At 41.2% G+C, this 19,523-nt stretch overlaps 1 protein-coding gene across 17 annotated transcripts in view; it reads left to right on the top strand.

The window, feature by feature from the left end:
- Nucleotides 1–19,523, top strand: part of DLG2 (discs large MAGUK scaffold protein 2) — a 1,558,615-nt gene that overhangs the window by 1,364,561 nt on the left and 174,531 nt on the right. Inside the window, exon 1 of one of the 17 annotated variants that reach the window (XM_032770661.1) lies at nucleotides 8,292–8,529. The exons of the other annotated variants lie outside the window; for them this stretch is intronic. The gene's annotated coding sequence lies outside the window, so the exon portion shown is untranslated. Of the gene's footprint in view, nucleotides 1–8,291; nucleotides 8,530–19,523 lie in introns of those variants that run through there. 17 annotated transcript variants of the gene reach the window in all.

Consider the following 19,523-nt stretch of genomic DNA (forward strand, 5'->3'; position numbering starts at 1 on the left):
TTATTGATCCAAAAGCATTAGAATCCATGGCAATCTGACCAACTGCTATTCTCAAGTGGAGTATACCACGTAGCTCTTCCTTGCTCCACTCTGTCCCCAATCTGGCTACACACCCTGGCCCACAGAGCCCACCCTGTAGTATACATATGGAGGAGCTACTCTACCATTTTCTTCCATGTAAACATACCCCTTGCATGTTAGCTCCCTTTACCCTGTTTATGAGGAACAGAGTGCTGGTACCTCCATTTGTTAACATGAATACATGCCAGGATAGCTGTGTGTTGGGTAATTGAATGTAATCTTTTAGTTAATGTGGCATGGATTTTTGGATACTGTTCCAGCTCATGGCTATAGTCAGTCCAGAATAATTGTCATTTAGCTTGCTTTGCTTTGTGCCGCCTGTCTGGTTTTAAATGGAACAACATAATGAAAACAATGGGAAACAAGGAGTTAAAGGACACATGAAAGAATATTTTTTAAAAACTAATCCTGAACCATATCCGCTGGGTTCCCAATTCTTTTAAATAATTAAGTTGATATAAATTATGTAGAAGAAAGATAGTAGTGAAAAGGCCCAGATTGCTATTGGAAAATCTATAGGCTTTTAAATGGATTGATAGAACATTCAAGGCTCATGGGGCCACAATTCAGGAGATGTCATAAATGACTTTTCAGATCACATTGAGGGAGCCTTTTCAAATGGCCAGTCTCTAGGGAGCATAGCTCTGTCATCTGTCCTTCCTGCCTCTTCTCAGCTCTTCTTAATTAATTAATCGAGCAGTTCATATTCTTGAGGTACGATGCAGCCATCAAGAGATTGCTGCCTTTTTCACCAGTAAAGTAGGCTTTTCTTTTTTGTTGTGTTGACTTTGATCAGCTGGAGTCACACTCTTGGGAGTCTGTTCATTTAGGTATTATTGACTGTCCCACCTCATTCACTTATCCTGGCAGTATCTCCGAACTTGTATTAGGAAGGTGGACTAGCTGTACAAAGTTATTATTTGAGATGAGGGCTTGAGATCTTTTGGCATTGTGCAAAAGGGGATGTTACATGGGAGAAGAAAAATACTGTAACAGAAAATATTAGAATAGAAATAGCATTTATACAGTGCTTTACCTATATATCTCATAGAGCTGGAAGGGACCCTGAAAGGTCATTGAGTCCAGCCCCCTGCCTTCACTAGCAGGACCAAGTACTGATTTTGTCCCAGATCCCTAAGTGGCCCCCTCAAGGATTAAGCTCACAATCCTGGGTTTAGCAGGCCAATCCTCAAGCCACTGAGCTATCCCTCCCCTCATCTTCAAAAAGCACTGTGCAAACTAGTTTACTAATTAATCTAAATATGTAGTTGTATTCATTTGTACTCATCAGGATTAATCCTTTAAAAAAAGAAATGAAACTTCTATTTGAAAATTATTCTTAACGGGAATCATAAGTAGGTGGCACTGAGAGGAAATGAATTGCTCTGTATTCTTAATGTGGCAATTACATTTATTTACATTATAACTACCGCTTATTTTTGCAAAGCACCAGGTAGCTTATAGCATTGAAGTCTTGCATCTGCACTTAAGATAATAGTTTTTTTCTTACCAGTTCTGGAGGACCAAATTCTCTTCCATATTCAGACTGCAGATTTCCAAAATTTGAAATTTATTATGCCTTTGAGGGGCTAAAAGCAGCCTGCAGAATTATGTATGTTCATTTGCAGAACTGTAATTGATCTCAGCTGGAATGCAATGCTTTAGGGAGTTCTGCACACCCATTGTGCAACAGTACACTTTGATCTCATATTATCCTATTGTCCTCTGGAAAGCATGCATCCTGAAATTCTGTGTGAACACAGCTGCCCTCTACTGGATAGAATGCAAGGCCCTTACTAGTGTGTATCCCATAATGCATCAACCATATCTTTTACATCTGATACATTTCAAACTACTAATATACTGATATGCATTTCTGGGATGTGTTCAGCTTAGACTTCAAGGTCAGAAGGGACCATCATGATCATCTAGTCCAGGGGTCGGTAACCTTTCAGCGTGGTGTGCCGAGTCTTCATTTATTCACTCTAATTTAAGGCTTCGCATGCCAGTAATACATTTTAACATTTTTTAGAAGGTCTCTCTATAAGTCTATAATATATAACAAAACTATTGTTGTATCTAAAGTAAACAAGGTTTTCAAAATGTTTCAGAAGCTTTATTTAAAATTAAATTAAAATGCAGATCTTATTAGTTTAGTGTGATCCTCGCCCTTGCCGAGTTTTCTAATGTCTGGTGGCATGTATTTAGATACTTTAAGCTGTACACAGGCTTCTGAGTTATAAGTTGATAACCGGCTGGCAGGAGGTCAGCGGCTGGAACCCTAGATCAGCTGCTGAGGTGAGTGGAGCTGGCGGCTGGTAGGGCTGAGCAGGGTCAGAAGCCTGGACCCTGTCTGGTAGGGGCTTGCGCTGGAAGCAAGGTGAGTGGGACTGCGGCGGGGATCCCAGCTGGTAAGGGGCCAGCAGCTGGAACTGCAGAGTGGCAAAGGGTTGAGCGGGTCAGCCCGCCCAGCTCTGGGGTTTCAGGGGTGGGTTGAGCGTCTCCGCCAGCCCCCCTCTGGGGTTTCAGCTGCCAGCTCTTGCCAGCTGGCGTCTCAGCCCACTGCCAGCCTGGGGTTCCTTCACCCAGGCCAGAAGCAGGCGCTGAGTGGGACCGGCGGCAGGATCCCGGCTGGCAAGAGGCCAGCAGTGGGAACCCCAGAGCGGCGGCAGGCTGAGCGCCTCAGCCCGCCCCACGTTCTTTCAAAAATCGGCTTGCGTGCCACCTTTAGCACGTGTGCCGTAGGTTGCCGACTCCTGATCTAGTCTGATCTCCTGCACATAGCAGGACATGGAACCTCACCCACTCACTCCTATAACGGACCCCTAGCCTCTGGTTGAGTTACTGAAATCCTCAAATCATGATTCAAAAACTTCAAGTTACAGAGAATCCACCATTTACGCTAGTTTAAACCTGCAAATGACACATGCCCCATGCTGCAGAGGAAGGCAAAAGGGTCTCTGCCAGTCTGATCTGGGGGAAAATTCCTTCCCGACATCAAATATGGTGATCAGTTAGACCCCAAACCTGTGGACAAGACCCAACAGCCAGACACTTGGGAAAGAATTCTCTGTATTAACTCAGAGCCTCCCCATCTAGTGTCCCATCACTGGCTGTTAGAGATAATTGTTGCTAGCAGTCGCCAGTGGGGCACATGCCATTGTAGGAAGTGTCGTCATACCATCCCCTCCATAAATGTATCAAGCTCAGTCTTGAAATCAGTTAAGTATTTTGCCCCCACTCAGGGGCGGCTCAACGTATTTTGCTACCCTAAGCACGGCAGGCAGGCGGCTTTCAGTGGCGCATCTGCAGGAGGTCTGCTGGTCCTGCACCTTTGGCGTCCCCGCCGCCGAATTACCGCCAAAGCCTCAGGACCAGCGGACCTCCTGCAGGTGCGACGCCAAAGGTAGCCTAACTGTTGCCTTCATGGCGACCATCAGGCTGCCCCAGGCACGTGCTGGTGCCTGGAGCCACCCCTGCCCCTACTGCTCCCCTTGGAAGGCTGTTGCAGAACTTCATTCTTCTGATAGTTAGAAACCTTGGTCTAATTTCAAACCTAAATTTATTGATGGCCAGTGTATATCCATTTTTTCTTGTGTCCACACTGGCACTTAACTTAAATAACTCATCTCCCTCCCTGATATTTATCCCTCTGATATATTTATAGAGAGCAATCATATCTCCCCGTAGCCTTCTTTTGGTTAGGCTAAACCTTAGATTGTGCATTAATCTTCAAGTTTCTAGTTCTGCTTTTGTCATAGTGAACAAGATCTGGACTTGTCAAACAGAGCAAAAATATAGACCTAGAATATTAAATAAGAAAGCACAGGAATATAGGAATTACCGTTCTGGATTAGACCAGTTCTCCATCTAGTTCAGTAGCTGGTCTCCAACTCTGGCCAATACAAGGTGCTTCAGATAAAAGGCCAAGAAACCCTGCACTAGTCAGTTATATAACTTGATCAACGGGAAATTATTTCCTAACTCTGATTAGTGCTGGGCCTATATTCTGAAGTATGAGATTTTAAAGCCCTTCCAAAACATTTTTGGTGTAACAGGGTTCAAGAAAGAACTAGATAAATTCCTGGAGGATAGGTCCATCGATGGCTATTAGCCAGGATGGGCAGGGATTGTGTCCCTAGCTTCTGTTTGCCAGAAGCTGGGTATGAGTGACAGGGAATGGATCACTTGATGATTACCTGTCCATTCCCTCTGGGGCACCTGGCATTGGTTATTGTCAGAAGACAGGATACTGGGCTAGATGGACCTTTGGTCTGACCCAGTATGGCCGTTCTTATGTTCTTAATTTAATCTTTACTATTGTAACTGTGATTCTCTGCAGATTCTTGTTATCCATATGAATATCCAATCCATTTCAGAATCCTGCTAAATCCTTGGCCTCAATCATATCTTGTGGCAATGAGTTCCTCAGGTTTATGGTGTGGAAAATGTATTTCCTTTTATCAGTTTGAAGTTTGTTGCCATATCACTTGAAGAAGTAAGGAACTTAACTGTTAAGTGTGAGTGGGGATTTCTTCTTCAATTGTATAATTTTTTTTTTCTTAATGTACAAATGTGTATCATGAACCCTAGTAAGATAACTTAGCTCAAGGGGCAGAGGCCAATATTTCTGTACTGAAAAAATATATAGATTCTATTCCTACTTACAGCTGAACTCGATGGCAGCAAAGGTATGAGGTGTCGCACCTATCCATGCCATCCTGGATTACCTGGAAATCATTTCAGTTGGTACCCATTTGTTTTATTTGTACTCCTGTAATCTCCAGACACTTGAGAGCAAGCTTTGCCTAGTTGAAGTTATCTACTATACTGGTTGATATGTGACCTTTTGTTGGATGGAATCAATGTATCTCTTAAGTAATGGATGAACTTCTTCAGCTGATATGGTTAAAACTTACATTGTTTGAGCAGAATACCCTGGATTCTTCCTCTGATGATGCGTGAATGCACTTAAGAGCATCCTCATTTGCAGTCATCATTTGCAGCCAAATATTCATTATAATCTGCTTGTCTTTAATGTTTATAATGGCACATAATCTGCAAAAGGTCCTGCCTTGGAAACAACTGGGAATTTCTTCTTTCCCTTTTTCATTATTAAACCATTCCTAATCTGCACTCTGAAGAAGGCAGCTTTGGAGCCAATTTAGAGTTTGTGTGTTAAAAGTAATTTTGAAGAAATAAGTCACACTCCTGAGCCTCCTCAGATGTACAGCCAATAGAACACGGCCTGGCAGCCACACATGGTTTTCACACATCTTTCAGCAAAGCCAGAGTGTTTGAATGTGCAATCTAACATTCAGGAACAAAATGTGTATTTGTGACACTGCCTTGGAACTCTGGATACCGAAATCAGTGCAGGTAATTGATCAAGAAAGACTTTGTGAATGACAAAATATTAGCCTTCATTTTGCTCATCTTTTACAGAGTATCATTCTCTTAGACACTGTGGCAGTGTAGGCTATAGCAATACCTCAGTAGAAAGATAGGGCAAGTCAGCATAATGCAATAGAAATTGCCTTTAAGGGATGGGGTTTCAGCATTTCTTGCCATGTGACATATCCCCCATTGAAGGGAAAGTATGTTACACCACAATCTTTACACTGTGCATTCCACCTACATTGTGGCCTTGAAATGCAGCTACATGGTACACTGAATAGAGGTGTGGTTCATTGTATTAAAATACTATAGCTATTTTGTGATAGTAAGAGCCATATTGGTCAATAAAATATTTTAATAGAGAATGTTTGGGTCTTTGGGATATGGTTGGGTAACTGGGTTCTGTTCTTTCAACCAAGCATAGCTCCTATAACTTCTATAACTCCAAGCACAGTTACTATAATGGTCTGTATTAGGTCTGGTGAAATGATTAGGCAGCTTGATCAGAATTGGATGGTCAAAACGGGGCACAGAGGAAACACATAAATACGTTATAGGGGCATGCTGATAAGTGACCATTGTGTTTGGTGAATTACAAAGCAAGAAACCCACTGGGCTGCTGTACAAAGAACCACCGTAATTTGCAAGTTAAATATGTTGATCAGTAGAGTAGAATGTAGCTCCATGAGTCTAAATCCAATGGCACAGATCCCCCAACTGCCTTGTCATAAAGCCAGTGATTGTCATTTAGAATCTTCTTCTGCCCATACTGGGGGATCCACTGTTTAGTACCACTGGGGAATTCAAGTATTGATGTTCAGTTGTCTGTCTCCTCCTGGGACAGAAAGAAAAGCTGCTGCACTGCTGAAGTACCCTTCTCCTTCATCTCCCCCATCCAGTGATCCACAGCTTTCTCTGCAGGGAAGTCTTTATTGTAACAGCCAGTACTTTATGGAGAAGTATGCCTGTGGCTCTGGCATGGAGTGGATTATCCCTGCCAGACTGAAGAGGCCAAGGAGCAGCAAATGAGGAGAGGGGAATAGGCAGCTGTGGAGGGGAGAGAAGGAATAAATATAGAGGTACTTGCTTTCACTATGCATGAAATGAGATGCCACGTTCCCACTGCATGTCACACATTGGTTGTTACAGATGGCGAGAGGAAGGAATGGGTTTCTGGTTCGAGTTGCCACCCACAGAGTGCATTTACATTCCACAGCCCAGTTGTTCATGGAATAACATCCCAATGATGCCCAAAACTATCTGATGCATCTTAATTTGTATGATTAAGTGTTATCACTGTCACTCAATCATACAAACAACTGTGCACTAGCTATTTTGCTTACCTTTGAAACCAGAACCGCTCAGCCTGGCACCAAATGTTGGAGCAGTTCTACAATATATGAAGAGTGAAACAATTTGGATCAGATTTCCAATGAGTCATCCTGGTCCCTACATGCCCTGATGGGCATCACCACCTGTGGAAAGCAGAAACAGAAATTCATCCTCGTTAAAATTCATTGGCACATACTCACCATTCCCATAAATAGCTTTAGCATGAATATGGGTATAGAAAGCCTGTGTTTGGTTCAAATGTGTAATACATCCAAATAATCTGTAATTCAGCTAAAATGGTGACAATATTGTCAATTTAAAAGTTAAGGCCTCAAGCCTGCCTTGGGATCCAATAACACAGACCTCTAGGCCTATATGGACCCTGCTGAAAGAAATGGGCTAAAGGTGCAGGGGTCCATGATGTCAGTTCCCAATGCAAGATCAGGGTCTACGGTAAATGGTTAACGGTGTTAAACTTTTAAATCTCACATACACATTAAGGAAGCACCCAAACAAATGTTAATTTCCCTATGTTTTATAACTGGATTTTTTTTGAATACTAAGATCTAAAGACCCATAAAGATCTCAAAAATAGATAAAATAGTCCTTTCCCCGAGTACTTAAGTGACTGGTTGCTTACTGGGTATTATCAATATCATAACCCATTTTTCTTGATAATAGTTAATTATAAATGCTAATTTGTACCATACACAATGATTAATAATGTATTCGTTTTTTGCTATACTTAGTCCTGTCTGGTATTGTTCAGGTTAGTTGTTTAGTTTATTAGTATTTCTCAAGTTTTGTTTGTCTATTTATTTTTAAAAAATTAATACAAAGACTCTTCAGAACAGAAGACAGTTCAGACAGAATAGCTGAGAACATTGTAAATATTTACTGTCAAAATGTGAAGGCTATTAATAAAGTTTACTCATATTTTATAAGAACTGTCTGAAATTTACACATAGTACCACCCAGTAATTGTTATTGTTCATTTTGAGTCTATTTGGGCTGATATTTTGAAGTCTGTTCTCCCCTGAATATCAAGGGAGTCTAGATATGTATTGGTCATTCATGCTAATAGAAGCTATGGATGTTGGGTTTATCAGTCATAGTACAGGAACTGTATCTTTAAGAAAAGAACACAAAGTTTTTGGTTTTTTAAAAAAAAGGAGCTAGAAAAGTATGCCTGTCAATTATTAGAGATACATTTAATATTAAACCGTGCAGATTGTTATTGTATTGTTAGGTTAATAAAGTATTTGCATAAATTATCAGATTTTCCTCCAAATTTTGAAATCACACGCCCACCCTGAACTGTGGCTGACGATTCCACCTTAACAAGGTGCGAAGATTGACAGGTGGAGATGTTGCATAGAGCTGAGGGAGGGGAGCATATTCTATTGGTTTGTGCTTGTACATCCTGAGCACCAATTACTGTCATTTCTGCCAGCACTGATGTGTTTATCAGGATGAGTTATAACAATATATGTACACAGGCAGTGTGTGTGCTGGATGACCACCCCCTGTGATGTAAAATATGAGAGTCTGGGAGCTACTGTGTTATAATTCATTCAGCAATTGAATGTTGTTGGTTTGCTTAGTTATAAAGGCAAGTGTGAACTGAACAGCAGACAGGAGAATCTTGTATTAAGAATCTTGAGAAGCTGCATTTAGTGCCTGGTCTCTCTGCTTTTGTTCAAGCAAATTCTGTCTTCGGTGAGTGATGTGGCTTCAGCTGAGCTAACCCAGTTATTAGATAAACTCGGTAAAACTGCGTAGTAATTTTAATATGTGTTTTGCTTTCAGAAGTAGTCCTATGTGGTTTTCAGGTGGGGGTTACAGTAATTTCAATTGTTTAGTGGCAGTCTGAGATGAAAAGAAAAATGGAACAATGAATTAATATAATGCTGTGAGTAATTGTTCATAGCTAAAGTTTCCTTCGTTCTGTTTTTGTCAGTGTTGTGAGTTCAAAGAGGCTATGAACAACCTTTTATTAGCAGTTAAAAAGAACAAGTGCTGTACCTTTTGTAGCAGGAGGGGAAAAATTTAAGCTAAAATGAGAAGCATTGACTAATGCTTTTTAAGAGACTCTAGTACATATGTAATTTCAGATTCAGCCATAAATCATTTGTATGCAGCAAGGGGCTGCAAATGGTTTATACTGTAGAGATAATTAATTGGTAATCAGTGAAATGGTAGCCTCTCTGTTTTGTGATAATATGCTCAGGATCATGTTAAAATGAATGATTCCCCATCTTGCATAACAACAGTGCTGAAATATATCAGAAATGCAAAAGCATACTTTGAAAGCAAACTGCTAAAGCATTGTATTACAGTAGCCGTACAGAAAAAGCTTAAGGTATATTTCCAGTAAATTATTGATTACCTTGGGAATATTTCACTAGCTTCAAATCCTTTGCTGTAATTATTGCCTTGTTTCATATTGATCCTTATATTTTGTAAAGCCAGATCCTTTAATATTTATTCACATCATCCCTTCTATAACCATTAAAGATCAGTAAACCAGGGATGGAAATTTTTGTTTTAATCAGGAAAGAACTGAAAAGCACAGTTTACCAAAAGTAAGACCTCACATTGCTTGGCTGTATCGATACACCTCTCACCACAACTGCTGGTCATTAATGGCAATTTTACTTTTCCCTGTTCATATAGCAGAATTATTATAGGCAACAGTAGTCTCTCTCTCTTTAGTCTCCGTCTTTCTCTTTCTCTCAGTAGGAGAAACAATCTTGTTTTCTCAAAATATTAAAGGGGCTTGGCAGAACAGCACCTGTTATCTTATTGCTTTTATCATCGGCAACTTGAGAGACTTGGTCTTTTTGAGAGCTGTCATCTTTTATCTGTTCAAACTGTTTACTGTGTAGAGATTTAAACATGTATTACTATCTCCCACTTGGAAAAATTATCTACTCCAACAGTTATATGCTGGTCACCCAGGGTGGGGGAATGATATTGTTTTCTTTAATAAAGTATCTCAGTTTTAGCACCTTTTTTTGTATGGAAAGAAAGGCTTTTATACAAAAAGGCTTTTGTCAGTGATTTGCTGTGTAACAGATGTTTGCAGTTGTTCATTTACAGTACTGGGTATCGTTTAAATATTGTCAGTAAGATCATTCCTGAGAAGTCTGACAAACTAGAGAACTTTTCAAATTCTGCTATAAATCACTATATTTCTGTATAATTCTGTGCCTCTTTTATGAATATTTGGGTCCATCTGAGCATTCTCATTGATTGGCAGGGATTCTTGTGATATCAAAATGCATTTTCCTGAGTTGTAAGTTCTCATACTTCTAGGAGTCTGATATCAGATCCATCTGTCTAAATCACTATATTGCAGCCATCACCATAGTATCATCTCAGCAATGAGAACACTAACTATAAAGCTATATGTACTGTAATTTGAGATGCAAAGGTGGGAAAATCAGACAAAACCATACGAGGTGGAAGTAATTATAAGTGGAGCTGAATATTGTGGACTCCAAACTCACTATTTGTGAGTATATGGGATATGCTATGGCCTTTGGAGATTGGGACGTGAATGCAACATAGCTTTCTGAAGGTGTGTCCAGATAAGGATGAGGCAATGCTGGTGAGTTAGGAGAAGCAACCAGAGAATATGGTGAAGACTGTACTTTACTGTGGTACCAGTGTTTAGTCAGACAGTGTTGCTGGAGTCTCCAGCTTCTGTTAGAGGTTTAGATAGCAGTGATGACTAGGAAAGCTTTTTTCAATCCTCTGGGGCCAGAGGAGTGCATTTGTTTCATTTGGATAGGGACCTTGCTACCATAACCCATGTCTTTGTGACTTCAACACTACTGGAGGGCTATACCTTAAATCAATCTGGGAACTGAAGCTGTCATAGAAGGCAGAAGTCCATATTTAAGAGGTGTGTATCAGTGGGAGCATGACATCGCCATTACAGGATCTGTGCTGGCTGCCTGTTGGTTTCTGGGTGGAATTTAAAGTTGAGAGTTTGATTTATAAATCCCTAAATGGCCTGTGCATCTTTACCCAGCTGCTGGAGTTGAGATCAACAAAGCCTCCTGAGTTTTTGAGTTATTCTAAGTGTAAAAGAGAGGGGACTGCTGACAGAACATTCTTTTTAGGGGCCTTTAACTTTGGGATTTATTCATCACCCTTTGAAATACCCCAGATCTGTTGACCTTCTGGGCTTGCTGCAAGACCCATCTGTTTAACTAGACTTTTGGAGGGGCCTGGTAAGAGTTAATCTTAGTTTGGTTATTGTTTGGTTTGAGTTGAGGACATCTGGTGAGGTTTTATTTGTGATTGTGCTTTTTTAATGTAGGGCAGAGGTGAGCAGAGCTTGAGACTGGTGTGTGTGTCTGAGTGTATATGTACATACAAACCCATACATATATTTGTGCGTGCGCAAATACACACACACACACACACTTTAAAATAAATGGTTAGTTGGCTCCATGTGTACAGTTGAGCTGAGTTTCATATTTTAGTATGGAATACTTTGCTGCAAAGTATTGAAAAGGGTATATGTCTTTCTTGACTTGCATCTTATTGAATGCTCATACTAATAACTAGAAATTGTGTGTTGTGATGGGTTATGTTTTACAGCATTATCCAAATTCTTTTTCAGTATTATATATTATAGCATGTATACAACAGAACCATTCAGCCGTAATAATCTAAATAAATTTGTTTCCTCCTCAGTGAGTGATATTTCAGGACAAAAAATTGGTTATAAATATAGACAAAACATGGTCTCTTTTATTAGGATTGTAAACACCTGGCCTTCTTCCAGGCACCCTCTGTGGCCTTGGAGCAGCCCTGCAAGTGGCCCCTCGTCTCAGTTTTCTTTTTGAGTCTCTAGTAACTTCTTGGAAGCTTATCCTCCAGTCCATCTGTCAAGGCTGAATCCCCACTCTGTCACTCCGAGTGCAGAAGTGTGGACAGCAAGGATTTTAAAAATTAATACTGGCCACTCCAGGCTTGTATTAAACTCCCAAGGTTACAGCTTTTCTCTGACCTTGGCTTGGTAAATGCTGCCACCACCCAAATGCAAAAAAAAACCCTTTGAACCCAGGAAGGAGCACTTGGGAATTTCTCCCTGTAGGGTACCTTCAAGCCCTTTCACCCCTTGCCCTCCTTTTCCCCCCAGAAAGAGCTGAGAAAGAAAACAAAGGAAATTAGCTGTGGCTACCAGCTAATCAAACAACATGCACAAACCTCTTAGGACACCAAAAATCCAATCCTGTTCTTAAAAAAAGATAAATTTTATTAAAAACAAAAAGAAAGAAAATACATCTGGAACTTAGGCTTTTTGCTAGATCTTAAAAGAAATAATTACAAATATTAAGCTCCCAAAATATCTTTTTTGGAGGTTCAGCTTAAAGGTTACAAGCAAACAAAAGCATCTGGGGTTAGCACAGAGGAGATCCACAAGCCAAAATAAAGAAAATGAAAGAAATAACCCTAATCACATCTTTTTAGACATTCCCTAATTTTACTTACATATCTGAGGCTCCAGATAAGCAGGGTTGAGGTATGATTTGATAATCTATAATCATATCTGGCTTAAAAGCTGGTTACAGCATTACTGCCTGTGTCTCTGCAGCCCAGAGAACAACGGACAAAGGGAAAGTTTCTTTCCCAATTTTAAAAAGTTCTACCTTCTCATTGGCTCTTTTGGTCGGGTGCCCACATTTTTTTCCTTTACCTGGGGGACTTTTTAACTCTTTACAGGTAAAGCAAGTAAAGAACAGCTACCAAGAGGGATTTTACAGCTAACTGGCTGGCTGAGTGTCCGTCAAAAAGAGCTATCCCCCCTTTATTTATCACACCATCAACACAGTTTATTCACAAAACGTAGTGTAAAAGTCCCAAAGCATAGTCCCTATCACCCCAGTGCAAGTAATATTCCGTGTCTTCTGCTACATCTGGACTCTTGATCTCTCCTCCTGTCTGTCTGTCTGCCAGGACAGTGACCTTTCCTTTGGGGGTGCAGCCCTGCTCTTCTCAACAGGAACTCCCACATCCTCTGTGCTGAGAACATCTTTGCCAGGGGAGCATCCCTCACTCCTCCCATCCCTCTTGCAGTACCTCTCGGTCCACTCTCTGTCCCTGGAGTTGTCAGCAGGCATCTCTCTTTGCTGCTCCTCCTGCCTTCAGCCCTCCAGCCTTGGGTCTGTGGCTTGGGAACTCCAGACCGTTAACCCCTCTTGCTGATTTCCTATCTTCAGCCTTCTCCCACGAACCAACTTCTCTCTCTAGCAGCTATCTTCTCCTGCCCTTCTCCTGGCTGGCTCCTGGTGGATCTTTTAGGTCCCCAGCAGACACGCCAAACCCGCAAAAAAAAATATAGAAATTGGGCTTGTTTTTGGCTTAATGGGCTTGTGAGTTGCTTGTTGGCTGGTTTTTGGCTCTTAGCTTGTTGTTGGTTTGGCTTGTAGCTTGTTGCTTGCAGGGGCAAGGGGGGGCAAGCAAGGGCAAGGGGCAGGCAGGGATGAGGGGAGGAGAGAGTCAGGATGCACAGTCCCAGACTGCGTGGCCGGGGGATCTAGTTACATAGAGTGTTGGGGTTCTTAGGGATTGGCTTGTTTTGGCCTTGTTTTGAAATGGGATTAGTTTGATTTTTGTCTTATTGTGAAAGTCAGGGTGCTGATTTACCGCGTGAAAGTTGGCAACTGTGGTCCCCAGGTGCTGTCCTGCTCTCTTAATTGGTCCAGTTGGGAGTGCCTGGACTGGAACAGGAAAACTGAGCCCAGTTTCATTTAATGAACCAGCTACCCTGTTTCAGGGACCATAGCCGAAGTAAATTTTTATGCAGTGTGAAGGGGGAAATTTAACAGTCAAAGTTATGATCTGCCAATAAATAAGAAAAACCTTATTAATACAACTGCTGATAGGTCTGAATTTATTTTTAGAACTATTGCGTACCTCTGTTGCTGTGTTTTTTCTTGCTACTTGGAAGGAATAGATTTGACAAATAGGACAGGGAGTCAGTAAAATGTTACACTTATAAACATGATATCGTCTTCTATATTGGGCTACGCATTCTATTGGGTGCAAAACAGAGGCAAAGACCAAAACCTGCCAAGAGAGATGCAGCCTACACAAACACCAAACCAGATTGCAGGTTAGAAGTGCACTGGGAAATTCAGTACTAAATGAAATAAATCTTCAGGGTGTTAAACTTAATCTAGTTATAAGTGTGATTGATTGACTTTGTAATGGTGTATACAGTTTTGGCATCTGGATGATTTACACTGATAATAATAATGAATAAATAATAATGAAAATCCTAACTTTCAAGTACTTTTTTTTTCTTCCACCACCACCCCCCAAAAAAATCCATACACAAACCTTGTTGCTGGAAGTGGGTTAAACTCTGATCAAGCAAATATGTCTTAAACGTGGCCTGAGAATGTTTAAAATCATAAGAGTGCATTCCACAGAGACGGCCCCTCCCACTGGCTCTTGACACTTTGGTCCCAGAAATCAGCAGGCAGAACTAGCCAGTGGATTGTGGCTTCTGCAGTGAGATACAGGGAAAGAAATTGTCTGGATTCCACACTATACCTGAGGCATTGTAGGTAACCAGAAATATGAATTATACCCAGAAATAGATAGGTAGCAAATTCTGAGCGCAGAGTACAGTGTCCTGTCCCTCTCAAAACGTAAGTTTTTGCATTTTGCACTAGCTGAAGCCCCTTGTAGAGCACACGGCGGTCATCTACATTTGAAGTTACAAAGCTGTAGCTCCTACAGCTGGGTCTGCATCAGTAGAGAATGGACACAGCCTCCACACAAGTTGTACACGAAAAAGAGGATTATGTGCCATTGTGTCACCTGGGAATCCAAGACCAGCAGGGGATCATCCAAGAGGACCCCAAAACTCTGAGCCATACTAACAAATATTGGGCCTACATTGTGACAGTCAGGGTCCAGACATCTCATAGGCAAAACAGGGGTCTGAACCCCAAAGAACAAGCAACTGAATCAACTGATTGTATTTCTCTTGTGACAGGGTCCATGAATTTTGAGGGTATGTAAGGGGAGCAGAAAAATATTTGACTTGTACATCATTTGGGAGATTATATATGTCAGGTGTTCAACCCGGACCAGTGAAGAGTTGTGTCACCATCTGCCATGCAGCTCTGGGTGCCTTCAATGCTGTGTGGCTGTGACTCATAGATTTGACACCAACTGCCTGCATACAAGCTCATAGGTCACATCCTGGCTTCCACTGCACAGTTACTTTTTGCTGAGTGTCCCCAATACCCTCCCAGTCCCAAATTTCCTCAGAATTGTCTGCCTGGTGACAGTCTGCTGGGATTCCAAGCAGTGAGAGTTACTGCGTTACCGTTCAGCCTCAGCAGGAGAGTTTTGCTACTGCTAAGCTGACACACCAGCTTGTCTGCACTGCTGGCAAACTCTTCAGGACCCTGCCAGTCCAGCCCTTGTCTTGCAGGTAACAACAGTGAACCCCGACTCCTGAGTTCCCCAGAGATGTCTCCCTGCAGTGTTCAGCCTTTTCCTGGAACATGCAGAGTGTTGCTCCTTTAAAGGGGCAATACACTGCAGCTCATTAATTTAACTGGGGTTTGACCAACACTCTTATTTCAATGAAAGCACTGAATTGGTTTATAGTAAAAGAAGTTTATTTAACATGACTAAAACTTAATTTTAGCGAGTTACAATCTTTGCCTAAGCCGGTTAGTCCCTCTAAACTTAGTTCCCAAAGACTTCAACCGTCTTGGTTAAAGGAGCCAACATTCTGTGATTTCAAGAGCTTTGGCCCTTTTAATCCTCCAAGTGATGGATAACTCCAGTGTCTTTTTGTTCCCCCTATATTACACTAGAGTTAATTGACCATGTCATGAGGGCAGGAAGGCTTCTTGCTGTTCTTCCCTTCCTGTGGACTTCCCACCTCCCTGCCAATTCATATGTAAATAGGGCTTCCATTGCTTTGATTCTACACTGCTTAATGTAATTGGACACAAGTGGACAGCTGCCTTCCCTACTGTTTGGGAGAAAGCCTGTTTCTTCCCTTTGTTTGGTCACAGTATTTAAACCATAATGTCAATTAGTATTCATAATTCCTCATATAGTGTTAATACATACATTTCACAATGATATTAGTCACCAGTGTGTCACCTGCTTTCATAAGAAACATTACTCTATACGGTTCTAGTACAGAGATATTGTATACAATCAATTGATTCAGTTGCTTCTTTTGGGGGGTTCAGACACTCTGTTTTCCCCATTGGGTGTCTGAACCCTGATTGTCACATAAACCTCCTGTAGAACTAGGGTTGCCAAGTGTCCGGTTTTCAAACAGAATGCCCAGTCAAAAAAGGACCCTAGCGGCTTCAGTAAGTACTGCTGACCAGGCTATTAAAAGTCCAGTCAGCGGCACAGTGGGGCTAAGGCAGGCTCCGCGTGGCTCCTGGAAGCAGTGCATGTCCTCTCTGGCTCCTAGAATAGGGGCAGCCAGGGGGCTCTCCGTGCCGCCCCCTCCCCAAGCACCCGCGCTGTAGCTCCTAATGACCAGGAACTGGAGCTAATGGCAGCTGTGGGGGCAGTGCCTGCAGACGGGGCAGTGCACAGAGCTGCTTGGCCATGCCACCACATAGGAGCTGGAGAGGGGGGACATGCTGCTGCTTCCAGGAGCTGCTTGATGTAAGTGCCGCCCGGAGCCTGCATCCCTGACCCCCTCTTGTGCCCCAACCCCCTGATTCAGGCCTGATCCCCCTCCTGCTCTCTGAACCCCTCGATCCCAGCCTTGAGCACTCTCCTGCATCCCAAACCCCTCATCCTGGGCCCCATCCCAGAGCCTGCACTCCCTCCAACCCCCCAACCCCTGAGCCAGCCCAGTGAAAATGAGCAAATGAGTGAGGGTGGGGAGAGTGAACGACAGAGAGGGGGGATGGAGTGAACTGGGGTGGGGCCACAGAGAAGGGGTGGGGCAGTGGCAGGGCTTCAGATGAGGGGCGAAGTAGGGCAAGTGTGTTCGGTTTTGTGTGAATAGAAAGTTGGCAACCCTATGTAGAACTTGCACACAGAGCTGCAGAACATAACTCTAGATTAGCAGTTCTCAGCCTTTTCAATATTGCACCATGTTACAAGAGAAAAAGGTTTTGGGACCCTCCCTCCCATATAGCTATAAAGAAAGGTTGAGAAGATCTGTTTCGAGATGTACCCCTTTCTCTCCCGTCTGGCATCTTCACATTTCTATAGTGCAAAATACATGCCACGTGACTTAGCAATATATAACAAGTACTGGTATCTCCCTGCATTTGAATTGGATGTATTCATTGGTTCACTGAGAGTGCATTGAGTTCTATCCAAAGTAGGTTTTAAGTGATCAGTTGGTGACTTCAGTAGCATATCTGCATCCAGCTCTTATTTTGTATTCTGTGGATAATGTAATGGGATCATCATTTTAACGTGATTATTGCCACCCAGTCCTTCAAAGCTTAAACTGGTTTAATTTAAAGCCCTTCAGGCTCCATCCCCAGACCATTTTTTAAAAATGGTTGAAACTGTCCTATAATTTTAATGAGTCAGGAGTGTAATGTGGGTTGACAACAGTTTTAAAACCCCGAAAGTACACGTCATCTCTGGATCATATTGGACAGTATGTTGAATTCGAAGGAGCTGCATACTGACAGAATAGTGCATGATGTGTCTCTTCTAATTCACTACAGTACTTCAGATGAAAATGGTTCTTATTTGAAAGACTGTGGTTGGACAACAGAAAAAAGGCAAGCTTGATATACAATGCCATTTGTGCTAGGGTTTTTAAGAAAGCAATTAATGCACCGAAGTCTGAGGTTGAACAAATGCTAATTTAAGAACCTGCTATTATCCCCTTTTTTCTGTCGTGGTAATAACCTTTATAATTATGAAATAATAAGGAACTGATTGAAGTGGGTTTTGTGCAGCTACATGCCGAAACACTGCCATGAAAGCATGCATTAGGCATGCAGACTGTAATCAGTTGTATTGTGTTTTTTCTTCCATAGTTATTTATTTCTCCATTTTAAGTAAATTGCTGCTCTCAGAAGTGTTTTCACTATGTTCAGTTGTGTGTACAAGGAGTATCAAAACTACACAGAGCAACTAGAAATACCGAGATGCAAATCTTTCCAATTAGCATTATCCTGGAGTTCATAACATAACAAAAGATATTACATAACAAAAAAAATCCTTTTTTTCTTCCAATAAATTACATTTGAAACTATTTTAAGAAGATTGATTATTATCCATATAATCTTGATAATAATCTTGTAACTATTCATTATCATGTAAATTTAAATAGTATCGGCTCACAGGATGGGTTGACATTTAACCTCTTGTTTACATTTTATTTTTATTCTGTTTGTGTTTACTTACAATACTATTATTTTAAACTTCTACCCATCTGCTCATATTGTTCCCATCATCATAGTATCTGAGCACCTCACGAATATTAGTGGATTTATCCTCACAACATCTGAGGGAAGTAAGCAAGTATTCTCCCCATTTTACAGATGGGGAACTTCAGCACAGAGGGAATAAATGACTTATCCGTGATCACAAGGGCCATCCTTCCTCCCTTATCTCCTTTCTGGTCACTGATAAATATTACCAAGAGAAAATAACATAAGGGACTTCAGAGTGCCCAGGCTCTTGGAGATCTTCATATGGAAAATGCTACAGAAATGCAAACTAACATTATGAATAACTTGCACCCATGCAAAATTAGAGGTTGTTGAGATTGGATTTCAGAGGAAGCCTTTCTTGCCTTCTTTCTTTTTCTTTCATTTGTAAACTGCAAATAACAAGAGAGTTGACAGATCACATACGGTATCTGAGCAAGTCTGACAACACTGGTCCATATAACACAGGGCAGTGTTTGAGATGAGAAATCCACACATGCAAAACTTGTGTGGTATTAAGAATAGGTACAAATTAGCAATGCATTTTGGCAATTTGAAGAGACATTACTTAAAAATAAAAGAGAGTGAGCGGATAGAAATTTTTGTATCTGAAGTCCTACTTCACTATCTTAGATATGTGATTTGTAGATTTTTAAGGCCAGAAGATATCATTATGATTTATTCTGAGTTGAGTCCACCACATGCCTAAGTAACTTGTTCCAATAGTTAATTATCTTCACTGTTAAAAATTTGTGTTTTTATTTCCAGTCTGAATTTGTCTAGCTTCAGCCTTTGTCTAGTAGATTAAAGAGTCCTCTACCATCAGATTATCTTCTTCCCATGTAGGTACATATAAACTCAGATAAACTCACTTCTTACCCTTCTCTTTGTTAAGCTAAATAGTTTTAGCTTCTTAAGTCTGTCACTATAATCATTCTTGTAGCTCTCTTTTGAACCCTTTCAACATTTTTTATCAATATGTGCTAGATGCATTTTTGAACTTCACCACTTGTTGAGGAATGCTACAAGGAATATAAATATGTCTCTAGGCCGCTGTGGTTTTAGTCTACTGGAGTCCCAATTCAAGTACTAGCACTGCTTAGTGGATGGCAAGTTTTGAGTTATTATGGTCATCTAGTTTGGTGAGATTCTTAAAGAAAAGGTTGATGAGTAACTAGAATATTTTAAGGGCAATCAGTAAATATTGGCTAATGTAAGATTAAATTGACCGTGAGTATTCTGTATACAAACACTTAAATTATTTATGGTTTTTCTTTAGTTTTGTACTTC

This window comes from Chelonoidis abingdonii, chromosome 1 (assembly GCF_003597395.2).
Source record: "Chelonoidis abingdonii isolate Lonesome George chromosome 1, CheloAbing_2.0, whole genome shotgun sequence".
Classification (NCBI taxonomy): Eukaryota; Metazoa; Chordata; order Testudines; family Testudinidae; genus Chelonoidis; species Chelonoidis abingdonii.